Raw genomic sequence first — 18,584 nt, forward strand, 5'->3', positions numbered from 1 at the left:
TGCCTACCTATTACATTTTACAATATAAGAAAAGCCTCCATGCTTTCCTCTCCACAAAAGAATGAGAGCATTTTTATAGTTTTACTTTGTTTTGTAAAAAAAATGTTTGTAAAAATATGACTCTAAAATTAGGTTCTTCATAGATCTGTGAATCCTCTCAGTGGTCCCTGACACTCTGCAATTAGATTCAGAATGTTTGTTGGGCAAATTAGTTTGTAAAATCTGTATTTTCTGGTTTGGCTCACTTTTATTGTTAAAAGTGGTACTGCCCACCTGAGTGGCCGGCACCCAGGTGATAGAGTTAATTGCCCTTCTGCTTGGGAAGGGGCTTGGTTATGTTAATGTGTTCTGGAGGAGGGTTTTTGCATCAAAAAGTTTTAAAAGGAGGAGCTAGGAGAATATTTTGGCAGAGAGGCCACATGTTGCAGAGGAGGCAGGCAGCAAGATGGAGGCATGCTGATGGGGATGACTGAGTGAGCTGGTGGGGGCCTTTGATTCTAGGAAAAATTCAAATGAATAGGTTTTGGTGCCCATGTGTTTGTTTTTAACTCATTGGCTGGTACAGTGTAGAATAAAGGTAATGGCCCACCCTCTTCTTGGCTCTGCAGTTTCATTACAATCTATCCGAATCAAATGTGAACCTGCCTGTGCCAGGTGGCTGTGATGGTGGCTGCAGCTACTGGCCATACACTGTTGCATACATAAATATGAAACATTTTCAAGTAAGCAACATTATAATATAGATAATGGCCAGATTATAAAAAACTTTTATTATCCAAAGGCCAAGAAACAAAAGGAATTCTATAACTCTCTATAACTGCTTTAGCTATTTTATGGTTTTTTGTAATTGAAAACCACTCTATCTACATTATAGTTATGCTTCCTATATGCATGAGAAAATTCCTATGTTCATGTGATATGGTTATATTCTCTTTATAATAATAATTTCACTGCATGCTGGTAATTTATTCACTCTTTATGTTATACTTCAATTATATGTATATTTAGAATTCATTTTTTATTAGATGTTACAAAAATTTCACCAATCTACACTTGTATTAACTAATTGGTAATCTGTAGATTCCCCTTTCTTTTACATATCTCCCTTCTGCCTAAACTTCTCTAATATTCTGCCAGGCATTGTCATTTATCTTTAATCACTTTTGAGGTCACACCCAGCATTCAAGGGAAGTGTGGACCCTTAAGGTGTTTGCTCTGGGCATTAGTTTAAGGAAGCCTATGGGCTTGCTTATGGGCAAGGTGGAAAGTGCAAGGTAGCAGTGTTCTTATTTGATCTTTTGCTTATTTGATCTTTTATTTATTTGTCACTTGATATTTCATTTATTCAGTGTCATTTTCTTTATTTCCAAGACTCAGAAAACTTTTATAAAATAAGATTTCATACCCGTCTCTTTTGTATTTTATTTAGATAGGGAGAGAACTAACCATTGAATTTCAGTCTGTCTTACTACTTTATAGACTGAGTTTGCAGAATTAGAATTTCAGATGCTACATCTTCTCAGGTACCAGTATTTACACTTGAGAAAAACTGTTACTTGATAAAATAGTATTTATTCTTAGAATGATCTTGGGTTTTACACTACATTTGTCATTTAGGTGAAAAAATGAGACTTATAAGAATACACATCTTTTTACAATCAGTAATAATTTTTTATAAATCTTTTAATGATACACAAAACAATCATTAATGTAAAACAGGATTAAAAAATACATATATGCACATATAAAAAGGCCCCTGTAAAGTACATTTTTAGAAACCACCTTAACATTCTCAACTACAGCTTAATCTACCCTATTTTTTTCTAAGATGATAGCAATTTAATTTAGCCTGTATTTGAATAAAGAGAATCTTACTTATAAGAACTGTCAATTTCTTAAAACAAAATCCTACCATGTCAGTTCTCTCCATTTATCTTCTATCATCATAACCACAGTAGTCCTCTTTTTACTTTAACTGATAAATGAGATAAGCTAATTTCCCATCATTGATAATCAGAACAATAAGCAATACCCAAGTAAACTTTAAGGCATATCATTCCTTTTTATAAAAATGTATTTTTGAATTCAAGCTAACTTGGGAATCACTGCAACCTATAACTGAATTTAAATACCTACAATTTACATTGATATACTAGAGGTTCTCAAAAATTTTTCAAGAATAACACTTGATAAACTTGCTTTAAACATTTTCTCCTGTATAAATCTTTTGTATAACACTTCTTAAGATCGGATTTATGAGTTCGGCAGAATGCACTTCAAATAACCCTAATATAGATTATTGAAGAATCATCATTCACTTATGCTATTTCCTAAACACTGTATACTGAGTACAGGGTACAGAGAGAGCTTCATGGTATTTCATGTATACTCATGATGTTTATAAGTTAATGCCTTGCTTCCTCTGTCTTACATTTTTCCTTTCAATTTAAGGCATAGAAGAAAGACTCCACCCTTTTTAGAATGAGAAAAAGTCTTGCATAGGTCTTCCTCTTTCTTCACCCAGTATCCAATTTTTTCTGATAATTAATATAATATTTATGATTATCAGAATAAGAGTTTTAAATTTTTATCTTTAAAACATAGACAATTGTATACCCTAGAAACTTTTCTACTTTTCTCAGCAATTATCACTGGTGTTTGTATTTTGATTTTGATGAGAGTTTCTCCTTTCAGGTATTAATTCAAGCTTTCCAATACATATTTAAATTTAAATATTATAGAATTAAGATATTAATTTTTTCTACTTTTACTTCACTAACATTTCTCCTAATAATGAATAAAAAAATGATAGAGTTATGTGAGGAAATATTTAACTACTTACCAGTCAGAAAGAGCAGAAGACAGTGGAATTAGGAAGAAAATATAAGTTGATAAGTTATTACAAATAAAACAATTGACTTCATGTTGCCTAATCCAAGGGAATTTATTTATATTGTTTTCTATGTTGATGTAATAATTATACAAATGGCACTTCTTAGACTTGTGCAATGTATTAAAATAATTATAATCTTTCAAAGGAGATACTATAATTATTAATTATAGTTATAATAATTTAAAGAAAATATTCATAATAAATTGGGTCAAGAAGAATTTCAAGGCCCTGGCCGGTTGGCTCAGTGGTAGAGTGTTGGCCTGGCATGTAGAAGTCCCGGGTTCGATTCCCGGCCAAGGCACACAGGAGAAGCGCCCATCTGCTTCTCCACCCCTCCCCCTCTCCTTCCTCTCTGTCTCTCTCTTCCCCTCCTGCAGCGAGGCTCCATTGGAGCAAAGATGGCCCGGGCGCTGGGGATGGCTCCTTGGCCTCTGCCCCAGGTGCTAGAGTGGCTCTGGTCACAACAGAGCGACGCCCCGGAGGGGCAGAGCATCGCCCCCTGGTGGGCAGAGAGTCGCCCCCTGGTGGATGTGCTGGGTGGATCCCGGTTGGGCGCATGGCGGGAGTCTGTCTGTCTCTCCCCGTTTCCAGCTTCAGAAAAATACAAAAAAAATAAATAAATAAATAAAAGAAAAATTTCATAGAATGAAAAAATTAAGACTATGTATCCAAATCTTGGTACTGAGAGTTACTGAGTATTAAAGACACTCTGTGTCCAACTTTTCTGATATAAAAAATAATAATAATGGTGTTTAAATCATTTAATCCTATGTCAAAATCAGTATAATGAATAGTTTTTAAATAAATGTTATTTTTATTAGTTCCAAGTGTTATTTAATGTTGTAAGATGACTTGATAGCTATTCTTAATTCATTAGCATAACATATATAAGGTGCTTACAATGTGCTTTGTAGAGTTCTGACGAGTTGAAAACACTACTGTGATCATGGTGCTAGTGTGCTCATACTCTAGTTCGAAGTGGGGTCCTGGCTGAATGGCTTGGTTGGTTAGAACACTGTCTGGAATAACAAGAAGTTTCCAGTTCAATCCCTGGTCAGTGCACATATAGGAACAGATTGATGCTCTTGTCTCCCTCTCTCTTCCTACCTTCCTCTGTTTCTAAATCAATTAGAAAAATGAAAAAAATAGGTAGATATAATAAATGATCAGAATTTGGAAATAGAGTTAAGATTCAAATGATAAGGTGTTCACCATATAAGACTCTGGGAAAACAGCAACTGTAAAGAAATGTTTGATGTCAAAATGTAAAGACTGGAAAGCAGAGTATGATGGACAAGTCTTGAAATACTTAACAGTCAGAGAAAGCAGAAGAGAATTAAGGGGTGTATTTTAGAACCAAGAAAAAATACAGTGTGGCTGTGCCCTAATGAGCTTAATGAAAAGAAATTAGTACTGAATACGATAAGCACAATCCTCCCTTTGTTGATATTATTGACTAATATAATATTAACATTTTAATTTTAAAAAGACATTGAATTGAAAGAATTTGAAATGGAACTAGGACATTGCCCTGCAGAAATTAAAGGGTTAAAATATATCTTGGTAGGGAAAATTAATACAAGTGTTGTTTGTAACATTCAACTTCTTCAAATGTCTTTTTTCATCTATAAAATGAGCATTGTCTCAATTGTTCTTCCTACTTCATCAGGTTATTGGAAAGACAAAATCTGATAATATATCAAGAATGTTTCATTGGCCTGACCAGGTGGTGGCACAGTGGATAGAGCAACGGGCTGGGACTCAGAGGACCCAGGTACGAAACCCTGAGTTCACAGGTTTGAGCGTGGTCTCATCTGGTTTGAATGCAGCTCACTAGCTTGAACCCAAGGTTGCTGGCTTGAGCAAAGGGTACCTTGATCTGATATAGACCCTTGGTCAAGGCACATATAAGAAAGCAATCAATAAACAACTAAGGAGACTAAGGACCAACAATGAAGAATTGATGCTTCTCATCTCTCTCCCTTTCTGTCTGTCCTTATCTGTCCCTCTCTCTGTTTCTCTCCATCTCTGTCACACACATACACACACAAAAATGTTTCATTGGAAGTTATTATTACAAATACCTGCTTTTTAAAAATAAGATGGTATACTACTTCCTCTCCTTCTAGTCTATTACTATCTTATTAAGGCCTACCTAAATTATACGTTCTGAAATTAAAAACAACCTTTTAATAGCCTAAATTGTCTTCACTCACCTTACATAATTTTATATATTTTCCATTATGTTTTCATACTTATCACCTCCAATATAATAGAGTGAAGAAAGGGTTATTCTCAAAGTCAAAAGCCCACTAGGCAGAGAGGAAAGATAACTGGCCCAGGAAACACTCTTATCTTGATTCCCTTGTGTGTGTTACATGCCACTGAGTTGTCTCTGACTTTTAGAAAACCTATGAATGAGTGATGTCCACAATATCCTAATTTCTACAGCCCTACTCAGCTCTAGACTCATGCCTTTGGCTTCTTTTATGGAGTCAATCCATCTGATATTTGGTCTTCTTTTCCTGCTGCCTTTTATTTTCCCATCATTATTGTCTTGTCCAATAAACTTAGACTTTTTTTTGATGTGCTGAAATAAAACAGTTTCAGCTTTGTTATTTTTGCCTCCAATGTTTCAGGCTTAATTTGCTCTAGGCCCCACTTGTTCATCTTTCAGGCACTGCAGGGTACCCATAGAGTTCCCCTCCAACATCATATTTCAAATGAATTAATTATTTTTTCTATCAGCCTTCTTGAACACAAACCTTTGTGTCCATGTACAGTAATGGAGAATATGAGTGTATGGATGATCTATCCTAACCTTGGTCTCTTAGTGATCTTTCCTAATTTTTCCATTGCTGCCCTTCTTAATCTCAGCCCTCTCTTAATTTCTTGGCTACAATCTCCATTTGAATTGATAACTCAACCAAGATAAACTAAATCTGTAACAACTAAAATATGGTCTATGTCTATCATCATGGTTTGTATTTCTCTTTACATGACACCAAAACACCTCTCTGAATTGTAGTTCCTCTCTCTGTCAACTTTAATTATCTTTTCTTGCCTTACTTTACAGATTGGTTAAGGGATAAAATTGATAAGACCGAAAGCTCTTTGAAATGACCCAGTATAAAAAACAGTGTTACAAATAAAGATAACTAAGCTGAAATAAAAAGTAAATACTTAGTAGATATCAAGTGTCCTGTGCTATGTAGGAGTACCACAGTCTAACAGTTCTTTACTTAACCTAAATTAACCTTAGCACAATTTAGCTTCAGATTGCACTTAAGAGAAAAACTAAACTACTTCCTAATTGAAAAAGTGATCTTGTCTTAAGAGTTGTTTAGCACATACTGTATTTCAACCAGAATGATTGGATTTTACTCCTTTAATCAATATAGCATATTAAAAGAATGAGTAGGGTTTTTTTTATGCTAAGCAAATTATACTAGTAACTAGTTTATAATTTGTGATTGTACATAATTCTGATAGTGAAGAAATTTCATTACAGGTAGGTTGAAAAAGCAAAAAGCATGTGCATTTGCATATCTGGATGCAAGTAAATAAATAGTAAAGCTCACTGATAACAGAGGCCATTATAATTTGAATAAGATTATATTCTCTCTAGGAGAGATAAAGGGTAATAAAAGACAATTCAGAGCTAGTTTGTTATTACTTCATCAAATACCTCAGCCTCAAGCTGATAAAATTCTCTTGCATGGCTCACTTGAGACATTAACAACAACGATGCTGCCAACCATTGGTAGTGATTTTTAAAATCATTAATATCAGTATTTAAATGAGTTTGTGATATAGTATTACACAGGGTAGAGCCAGAAGTGACACTGCTCCATATACTTTCATAAAACCATAAGAACTGAGTTATGAGAAACAGTAAGATGAATTGTAGTCAGCCTGGACAGATGCAATGAAAAGGTCATTTCTCAGTGAAATTAGCAATGGGCCTTAATGACATATTAATTATTTTACTTATAAAAACTCAGAATTATATTGTAACTTTATTTTCTTAAATCCTATTAACCAAATTTTAAGATAAGTACTTTCTTTTGTGACTATGTAAAGCCAGGAGCCACGGCCAGGGCCACTATCACAGCCACCCGGCCCATGCAGGTTCGCATGGGATTCGGACAGTCGGTAAAGAAACAGCGGAGCCAAAAACTGATGAGCCATAGCCTTTAATCCTACCTTGCACCCGGCAGGCAAGTAAAAATACACACTGGGCTCCAAAACCCAGTCACACTCAGTGCTCACAAAGCCACTGACTTATCCGAGTTTCCTAGAATCAAAGGTTTCTAGCTCACCAGCCTTCTTCTCCTCAGTTCCCCATCTTCTTCCTTATCCCAGATACAAACTCTACACAAACTGGCATCTCACTCAGCACTCCGCCACCTTGGCTGCTTCTCCTGGCCTCCTCCACGTGGCCTCCTTCTGCTGCTGGCTCTACTCTCTCCTCTCTCTCATGCTAACCTCAGGAACCAAGAGTGCAAACTCTCGTTCCATCCCCATTTTATAGTGTAGCTTCACAACCTTTAATCCAATATACAAAATAGGGTAGTCTCTAATACAAAGTCACTTCTCTGAGGCATGATTGGATTGTACCGCCCTACAGCAAAAAGGGTGGGAAAGGCTTAATCCCAAAACCAAGCCCCAGGTTACAACGATCTCCAACACACAGTAATATCACCTGGGCGATGGCCTCTTTAACAAAGTGAGCATAATACATTTTATCTGCCCAACAGACTACTAATGAATGCTAACTTTTACATATCATATTTATATTTAGTGTCTTTTTCTTATATCCATCTGTCGTGTGAATCTTCCCCAACTATAGATCTGTAGATAGTCATTTCTGAAACAGATGATCTCAAATTTACTCAAAATAAGATATAAAAAGTGAAACTGCATTTATTTTGTTTTGTTTGTTTTGATATAGGTCTGTTAATGTTTCATTTTGTAAATGTTCATTTGGGTATGACATAAAATATACAAAAATGTTTTTAAAGTGCATACATAAGGAGTGATAAAATATCTTAGTTTAAGCAGATATTTAAGATTAGATGTATTAGCTTGGATCTGACAGATAACAGTTTGAAATTTGTTTTTATTTAAATTCCAAACTGCTATTAAATAATTTCCTAAAATTTAGTGTCATGATAGCTTTTGGCACTCAGTTTGCTTCCTGTTGATTATTAACTGTAACTATAACTCAATAGAACACATCATTTTAGAAAGAATTTGTAGAGGAACAAAATTCTATTTTTTTGAAATTATGAGGGTTGCTGGGCAAAATCGATAAGGATATGTATAAGATAGCATATTCTTTCAGAAGTTTTTAGTGACATACCTTATTTCACTAAAAAAACACTTAATCATTGGTGATCGTATGTAGAGCTATTTAACTTTTTACATATGCCCATATATAATAAAAACTAATTTTAATAGAATATTCCAGATCTCTTATAAAACACACAGACCTTATCATATATCTACCAACACTTGTTTTCTCATTTTTAAATTTTATTTTCCAATAGTTCTTATTAAATATAACAAATTTAAATTGCCATGGTCCCAGAAAAACTTTTCCCTAGTACAGGCTTCTCTTGGATATAGTTTGTGGCTCTACCAACTAACTTGTTAGGTAGTAGCATTTATAGTTTGCCTTTTGGGTAAAATTTAACTTCACTGACTGAACACTGAGTTATTTTGTCTTACCTCTGCCTGCTCCTTGCTTGTCACTGTTCCAATTTCTGGGGTTGGGAGCAGTTTTTCAAACTATCAGTTCTATCTGCATGTAATTATACATTCTTTTCAACTTTCCTAGCAGGAAGTTCTGGATTTTATTCTTACTTATGCATTAACCTGATTACTAATTGTCTTCTCAGCTTATATATCTTGTTGTCATCTTTTAGCTTAAATAATTAATTGTTTACCAGATTCTAGCTCTGATTTGCTGGCTCTGACACCTGATTCACTGGGAAGCTTATACCTAGACACCATTGCAGAACATGGCAGCCTGTCTCCACCCCCACATGTCTGGTCCAGACAGGCTCCTACTCACCTCATGCTTCTATCTAGGCTCACACTTCACAGTGCTGATATTAAAGTTGTCTGGTATTTGTTTGTGTCCACAAGACTCTACCAGAGATATTTTACAGGAACTTCTGCATACTTTTTATGCTTTTTAGATATAAATCCTACAGTTTAAAAAGAAATAACAATGACTATATGTATGTTAAAATAACAATTACTATATGTATGATATATGATTTGTCCTGATCCAAAAAATTTACAACACAGAAAAAAATAAAAACATTTTTTCTGTATCAGATATCCAAACGTATAATATGCTTAATGTGCTATATGTACAATGCACTTTAAGTTGTATTAAATGTGTGAGTAATTATGTTCAGATCAAACATCCATCTGATATATGGACAAGCTAAATTTGGTTTTAACATACAAGAAATACAAGAATCAGAGTGTATATTTATTTCTCTGTGTCACTTCCCTTAGGGAGATGGGAAGCTCAAAGTTTAGCAGAAAAGGTGGACAGGAAAAAATAATTAAACAGAAATATAATAAGCACTCTGGAAGACATGTGTATATAAAGTATTATTAGAGATCATATCTTAAGGAAGTCAAGGAAAACTAGGAGGCAACACCTAAATTGTAAATTAAAACAAAAAATTTAGGCATTAACCAAATGAAAGATGGGCAATGGAAGTAGTACAGGCAGATGGAACAGCAGGAAAGATTTTGAGATGAGGAATATGAGAAACAGATATAGAATTTGAGTGCAAATTTAAGATTGGAATCAGGAAAGTTGAGACTAAAGAGACCATAGAAAGCACACTAAGCTGGGCAACCACAGATAAAAATAATGCACTGAACTTTGACATAAACTGGAACAAACAAGGCATTTAAAAAATATTAAAAGTTACAAGAAATTGATGACTCTTTGCTATCTATTTATTTATATATCCTAAAGTTTAAAAAAAATTAAATTACCATCTGTATGTTAAAGTGCCAATGGTGAATGAAAAAATTACTAGAAATATTTTAGATATATAAAAGTTTGGTTATATGGTTTTTGTGAATTGGGTCCACATCCAGATAATATGTATTTATTTCTAATTTTTAGCACAACAAAAAGCAATACTTTGTGAATAGTGAACAATCACAAAAGATTTTAAATTTTATTTAGTCAATTACATTTTCACAAAACAAAAATAGCCATTTTTTTATTTAAAAAATATCAGCATTTCTGTTATTTGCTGAAAGCACAAATACAGAAAGCTGTTGGTACACTGGAGGAGCAAACAATACTATAGATATATTTTCTTATCAGATCAAGTTAACCAGCTAATACAATGTTTTAACAAAAAGGTAGTCATTCACTTATTTATGTTATTACCGAATAACTGGTTGTTGTTATGATTGCAAAGTGATTATAGTGTAAGTATTGCATAAGCATATTATGGTTTGAAGATATAACCTCATACCATTCAAGCAGATTTCAGGTATAGTATCTTTCATATTTGCTTAATATAGATGTTAGTTTTAAAAAAATTAAATAAGCCACCTGATCTGTGGTGGTGCAGTGGATAAAGCATTGAACTGGAATACTGAGGTCACCACTTCAGAACGCTGGCCTTGCCTGGTCAGGCACATGTCAGAGTTGATGCTTCCTGCTCCTTCCCTCCTTTTCTCTCTCTCTCTTTTCCTTTTCTCTCTAAAATGAATAAATAAAATCTTTAAAAAATTAAATAAGCAAAAGACTTGACCAGGTACTTCACTAAAGAGGAAATATGGATGGCACATGACAAGACGCTGAGCATCATTAGCCATTAGAGGAGTGCAAATTAAAACCACAATGAGATATCACTGCATTCCTAATATAATGTCTAACATTGAAAATAGTTACCATAATAAGAGTTAGCAAATACAAAGAGAAACTGGAACTCTTGGACATGGTCTATGGAATGTAAAGTTATACAACCACTTTGGAAAGTAGTTCGATAGTTTTTAAAAAACTGTTAAACATACACCTATCATAAGATGTGGACTTCTCATTGATACAGATTTACCTAGAAAAAATGAAATGTATGTGCATGCAAAAACTTGTACACAAATGTTTGTAGGAGCTAAATTTGTAAGAGTCATAACCGGAAATACCTCAAATGATCACCAACAGGAGACTAGATTTTCAAAAATGTGATATACCCATATAATCAACTAGTCTACAGTAATAAAATATGATGCATGTATGTATATGACATAGGTGAATAATAAAATACATATTGCATAATTATATTTGTGCAAAATTTTAGAAAATGAAAATGAGGCTATAGTAAGAGAAAGCAGGTCTGTGGTTTCTTGGGGATAACAGATAAGGGTAACAACAAGTGAGAAGCAGTGGAAAGCAAGAAAGGTAATTGGGGTAACTTGGGGGAATGAGAGAGATTCATTATTTTGACCATGATATGGTTTTATGGGTGTATCCATATGTCAAAACTTATCAAAATAGACTCCTTAAATATGTGCAGTTTATTATGTCACTTGCAGAGAGATATAGGTTGAAGAGTGTGAATGAAAACAGAAACCTATCAAAGACAGATTAGTCCATGAGCCATGGTGCAGACCTTTCTCCCTTCTATTGTCCTTTCACATTAGACTAAGAATAGATGAGGGTATTGCTTTATTAGTGGGAAGACAACAAATTTGGGGATATGGAAGAACTCTTACTGCAAATATCAAGGGACCTGCAGACTTTCTCTCCATTTGCAAAAGCAGAAGCTCATAGTGAAAAAACTTCAGATGATTTGACTCTCATTTTCCACTAGTCAGATAGTTTTCAAAAGACTCAGAACTATGCCTGACTAGATGGTGGCGCAGTGGATAGAGTGTCGGACTGGGACGTGGTGGACCTGAGTTCGTGACTCTGAGGTCACCAGCTTGAGCACCGGCTCATCGGGTTTGAGCAAGGCTCATCAGCTTGAGCCCAAGGTCACTGGCTTGAGCAAGGGGTCACTCGGTCTGCTGTAGGTCCCCCACCCCGTCAAGGCACAAATGAGAAATCAATCAACAGACAACTAAGTAACCACAATGAAGAATTGATGTTTCTCATCTCTCTCCCTTCCTGTCTGTCTGTCCCTATCTGTCCCTCTCTCTGACTTTCTCTGTCTCTGCCACAAAAAAAATTAAATTAAATTAAAATTAAAAAAAAACTCAGAAGAACACTACTTAAAAGGAATTCTCAGAATTTTGCAGTAGTTCCCTGAATCAATTTTATTTATCATAAAAAATTATTAAATAAATATATATTACAGGTGCAGATTAATAATTGATTAGGCAATCTTATTGCACAAAGTTTATTCTTTTGTCTGATTTACCAGAATAAAAAAATAAATTTTGTTTTGCTTTTCAAATAAAGTTCTTGTTTTATGTAGAGGTCATTTAGAAACATAATTTTAACCTTTATAATCTGACAGGATAAAATTTTAAAACAAAGAGCAAAGAAAACATGTTACTCAAATGTAGTTTTTAGGTCTATAGATCACCAAAGCCTATGTTAATAAGTTTCAAATATGCAAACTATTTTTTTAACATATACTATTAGAATTTTATTAACACAATAATATACTCATATAAAAGTTGATTGGCATTAAGGTGACACATTATCTTCTATCTTTATTTCATTACACAATTATAGACCATCTCTTTTCAATAAAACTACCTTTCCAGATTTTTGTTTAGAGCTATTTTTAATCAATATCATGTATAATATTCAAATACTTGGTTTTCACCAGTATGGTTTTTGTTTACTGGATTTTCAATTTTGCACGTGAGTATTTTGAATGACAAATACACAGAGCCCAAGGATAGTAAAGTATAAGAGTGAGAGTCATAAATCTGACTGCTATCCTTTCTTTGTCACAACTGACTGTAGGTAACCTTGAAAAAGTTGCTTAATCTCTTTGTGCCTCCATCACTTCACTATAAAACTTAAATAATAGCACTTAACTCACTGGATAAGAGGAAAATGTTAATGTTTGTAATACCTTGAAGATCTTTAGATAAACTACTAAAGAATTGTTAACATAAAGAAATCGCTATTATCATATTCCTTCCTTTAATCATTCCAATATGTTTGTGTGTGTGTGTGTAAATGGATCATTACAAGTACTTCACCATGTTACTTCATTTAAATTAGTCACTAGAAAATGTGATATACTAGATATAGAAGGATTTTGGTGTAATGCATATCAATTGTTCCATTAAAATGAATAAACATTTACTTTATTTGCCATTCATTCTCATCTACAATAAATACATTTTTATAGAATATATCTTAGCACATCTGTATCATATTTATTGCTCAATATCTAGTATTTATAAATTAACAAATATTAGTTATTAAAATATGTAAATATCCAGAATCTTTGTAATTTATACTTCATATTTTTTCCTATTATGCATTAATATTTATTTAGATTAATTTTATTCCAAAAAGAAGGATAGGATTTAAGAAGAAGAGTTTCAGGAGATAAAATAATAAACTGGATAATATTTCTGTACTCAGGGATCTTACATTTAATACAACTGCCTCTAATATAAAGCCTGAGATGTGATGATAATCTAGTACAGACTAAAAATAAGGAAAGCATAGGAGTGACTCAATCTGGCTGGTGAATCTGAAAAAGTTTTGTGACAAAGAAATGAATTTAATGTGGACCTGGAAGGATAGGTCTTTAAAAATAAATTTGGGGGAGGAAAAGGACAGGGGTTCAAAATGGGTCATTTCAGTCCGATATAGTAATTTGAACTATAGAATCAGTGGGGATAGTCGTGTTATAAGAATAGCAGAAGTGGGCCCTGGCCGGTTGGCTCAGCGGTAGAGCGTCGGCCTAGCGTGCGGAGGACCCGGGTTCGATTCCCGGCCAGGGCACACAGGAGAAGCGCCCATTTGCTTCTCCACCCCTCCGCCGCGCTTTCCTCTCTGTCTCTCTCTTCCCCTCCCGCAGCCAAGGCTCCATTGGAGCAAAGATGGCCCGGGCACTGGGGATGGCTCTGTGGCCTCTGCCTCAGGCGCTAGAGTGGCTCTGGTCGCAACATGGCGACGCCCAGGATGGGCAGAGCGTCGCCCCTTGGTGGGCGTGCCGGGTGGATCCCGGTGGGGGCATACGGGAGTCTGTCTGACTGTCTCTCCCTGTTTCCAGCTTCAGAAAAATGAAAAAAAAAAAAAAAAAGAATAGCAGAAGCAAAATAGAAGCATGTAATTGTAAACAGCCAGGTAAATGCTATTACTGTAATAAGGAGCAAGATCAGAATGGCCACTAGGGGGCCATTTACACACAGAAATATAAGATGAGGGCAATAAACATGTTTAAGCAGAAGGCTGATATCAGTCACTGTAAAGCCAGTAGTCACGGACTGGGTTACCATCAGAGCTGCCTGGCCCATGCAGGTTTGCATTGGATTCGGACAGTCAGTAAAGAAACAATGGAACCACAAACTGGTGGGCCATAGTCTTTAATCCTAGCTTGCACCCGGCAGGCAAGTAAAAACCCACACTGGGCTCCAAAACCCAATCACATTCAGTGCTCACAAAGCCACTGACTTATCCGAGTTTCCTAGAATCAAAGGTTTCTAGCTCACCAGCCTTATTCTCCTCAGTTCCCCATCTCCTTCCTCATCCCAGATACAAACTCTACACAAACTGGCATCTCACTCAGCACTCCACCATCTTGGCTGCTTCTCCTGGCCTCCTCCACGTGGCCTTTCTCTGCTCTCCTCTGCTCTCTCTTCTAATGATAATCTCAGGAACCAAGGGCACAAACTCCGTTCTGCCCCCATTTTATACTGTAGCTTCACAACCTCTAATCCAATATACAAAATAGGGAAGTTTCCAGTAGAGTCACTTCTCTGAGGCATGATTGGATTGTACCACCCCACATCAAAAAGGGTAGGAAAGGCTTAATCCCAAAACCAATCCCCAGGCTACAAGGATTCTGCCTGCCTTTAGCCCACCCCCAACACACATTAATATCACCTGGGCGACAGCCTCCTCGTGTCATCTTTAACAAAGTGAGCATAATACATTTTATCTGCCCAACAGTCACCACTGTGGAAATTTCTTGATTTGCAATAGACCTTCCAAAGGTTATTAGATATGTCAGAAACTTAAGCAAACCCCAAGGAACCTAAAAGAGCATATGATCCTCCCTTAGAGAGGAAAAAAATAACAGTCAGATGACCAATGCATTTTTGCCCTAAATTTGCTTCACAGTGGATCCAACGGTGAGAAAACCAAGCATTGGTCATCTGTCTAGTCATGGGTTTGAAATGAAAACAAACACACCTAGCAGCTGACAGAAACTTCATGTTGACTTCCTATGGAGTAAGAACCAAGACTTCATTGCAGAGAACGCCAAGTGGAAGACACTAAAACTATACACAATTCCTTGTCCCAGATAGAAAATCAGAAGAATACAGTATCACAATTTGAATGGCAATGATTATACTATTCTCAAAGACTTACAAGAGTTAGGTGCGGTACTTGTATCATACCATTGTTTAACTCACCAAAATTTCTTCTAGATCAGAAAATGGTAGAACACTTTGTTAAGATAACCAATGATAGTCCTTATCACCACTGATATGCTGAAGATGCATTTGGTACTAAAATAATAAAAGCCTCAGGCACTTAAATGCAACTGTTAATCTGGTGAAAATGTTTTTGTTTTTGTTTTTTGTTGTTGCTGCTTATTTGTCCCTATAGAGAAAGAGGAATAGAACAATTTGTATTTCTTTGGAATAGACAGCAATACATCAATGTTTTGTGCTACAGTTATAAATATTTTATTGCTCTTTGTCCAATTAGTTTAATGAAAACTTGGTAATCTGGATGTCTTAATAAAACTGAAATTGTTTTGTTTTTGTTTTTTGGTTTTTTGGGACAGACAGACAGGAAGGAGGGAGATGAGAAGCATCAATTCTTCATTGCAGCTGCTCCTTCGTCTCCTTAGTTGTTCACTGATTGCTTTCTCATATGTGCCTTGACCTGGGGGTGGGGGCTGCCACAGAGTGAGTGACCCCTTGCTCAAGCCAGCAACCATTGAGCTGAAGCCAGCGACTATGGGATCATGTCTATGATCCCATGCTCAAGCCAGCAACCAGCGCTCAAGTAGATAAGCCTGTGCTCAAACCAGATGAACCCGCACTCAAGCTTGCAAACTTGGGGTTTTGAACCTGGGTCCTCCACATCCCAGTCCAATGCTCCATTCACTGCGCCACCACCTGATCAGATGGAAATTGTTTATTTATATTGATGACATTAAATAATCATATCTGGGAAAGAAAAAATGGAAAGAAGTATGGTAAAGGGACATGAGCATCCTGAGGTTTAATATAAACCCTACAGAGGCACAGGGAACTAATTTATTAGTGAATATTGTAGAAGTACATGATCTAACATATCTCATCCAAGATAAAGAACAACTCATTGTTCATTATAACTTCTATGTCTAAGAAAGATATCTGGTGGGCCTCTTAGGATATTGGGGATATTAGTAACACACTTAGTGACTCAGAGACCACTGATAGAGAGTAGTGTAACAGAGCAAGAAAGAGGTCTGCACTGACTCAGGCTTTGGAACAAATGATATGTGATCAAATAAGGACACTTATTATTATTTCTGGCAAGTCTTAAGGAAAAGTCTAAGAATCTAATAGCAGAGACCCTAAATTGCTAGTTCAAGACCATATTTTCTATAGCAGAGAACTATTCATTATTTAAAATCTAGCTTTTGTTCTGACCAGCTGGTGGCGCAGTAAATACAGTGTGTCTGTAAAGTCATGGTGCACTTTTGACTGGTCACAGGAAAGCAACAAAAGATGATAGAAATGTGAAATCTGAACCAAATAAAAGAAGGAAAACCCTCCCAGTTTCTGTAGGATGATGTGGCAGCATGTGCGCATGCGCAGATGATGACGTAACACCGTGTATACAGCAGAGCAGTCCACGGCCATGTCAGTCGAGATGTGGACGTTACAGAGGAAAGTTCAGTGTGTTCTGTGCCTCACTAAATTTGAATCCGTGGCCAAAGTGGAACGTGAATATTGGCGCGTTTATAACGAAGCGCCACCACATAGGATTAACATTACTTGGTGGGATAAGCAGTTGAAGGAAACCAGCAGTTTGGTGGAGAAACCCCGTTCTGGTAGGCCATCAGTCATTGACGAGTCTGTAGAGGCTATACGGGATATTTACCTAAGGAGCCCTAAAAAAATCTGTGCGTGAGCCCACATCAAACTGCACTGACTAGGAATGAAACTGGGAGAGTTTTCCTTTTATTTGGTGCAGATTTCACATTTCTATCATCTTTTGTTGCATTCCTGTGACCTATCAAAAGTGCACCATGACTTTACAGACACACTGTAGAGGGTCGGACTGGGATGCAGAGGACCCAGGTTTGAAACCCCAAGGTTACCAGCTTGAGCGCAGGTCATTTGGTTTGAACAGTCTCACCAACTCGAGCCTAAGGTTGCTGACTTGAGCAAGGGGTCGCTTGGTCTGCTGTAGCCCCCTGTTCAAGGCACATATTAGAAAGCAATCAATAAACAAATAAGGTGCTGCAATGAAGAATTGATGCTTTTCATCTCTCTCTCCCTTCCTGTCTGTCTGTCCCTCTCTTTGTCTCTCTCTGTCTCTGTCACATACACAAAAAATGTGTGTATATATATATATATATATATATATATATATATATATATATATATCTCCAGCTTCTGGCATGCAATTGGGCTTTTACAGAGACCATACACATGCATCTATCAAGATGTACAGAAAGTGTTTTACAGGACACAGGGAGGCAAAGAAAGAAATGTTGTACTGGTAAAAAAAATTACCCTTATTATTACAAGAGACCTAATGTGGACAAGTAAGAGTATATCTGAAAATCAGCAAATTCACAATAGTTTGTCTGTGCCCAGTAATGGATAATTTCAGCAAAATGGCTTGAAAAGAGCATAATAACTAATAGTCATTCTCTTGGGAATTCAGGTCTCAGTTCACTTGGCAACTAAACTTAGGAAAACAAATGTTGGCCAACAATGAAATACATGTTTGAATGGTATGGAAGTAGTAAGAATAACTTCTGTGGAACAAGAGTAAGTTTTTGCAGGATAAGGAGAAGACTTAGACTACAGAAGACAATTTTGTTATTTCACCTGTATCCCTTTGGGCTTTCCCAGGGAAGTACGCACTCAGCTATCTTTCAATTGTTCATTTTCCTTGTGATTAGACTTTACTTCCACTTTGTTCATTTGCTGGGCAGAGCAGAAGTACTAAGAATTAACATCCAGCCCCAAGTAATCGTCAGCCAGTGGCTGAAGGAAACTGGTGAAGAAATATTACAGGTTTTTTAACCTATGGGAGACTTAATCCTGTAGAACATAATCTGCCTTAACTCCTAAATTTGCTGTCTGACCTCCACATTTTCCTATAGGTGTTACTTAGTTTCATCTCCCAAATAATCGTACTATCAAATTTTTATTTCTGGGAGTTTCTAATTGAACCCAAACAAAGACAAAATACTTAATTATTTGAAGTAATTTGTTACAGGTTAATGGGAAAGTGGTCTGCAAAAAAATTATATTTTTTTCAAAA

The sequence above is a fragment of the Saccopteryx leptura genome, chromosome 1, assembly GCF_036850995.1.
Source record: "Saccopteryx leptura isolate mSacLep1 chromosome 1, mSacLep1_pri_phased_curated, whole genome shotgun sequence".
Taxonomy (NCBI): Eukaryota; Metazoa; Chordata; class Mammalia; order Chiroptera; family Emballonuridae; genus Saccopteryx; species Saccopteryx leptura.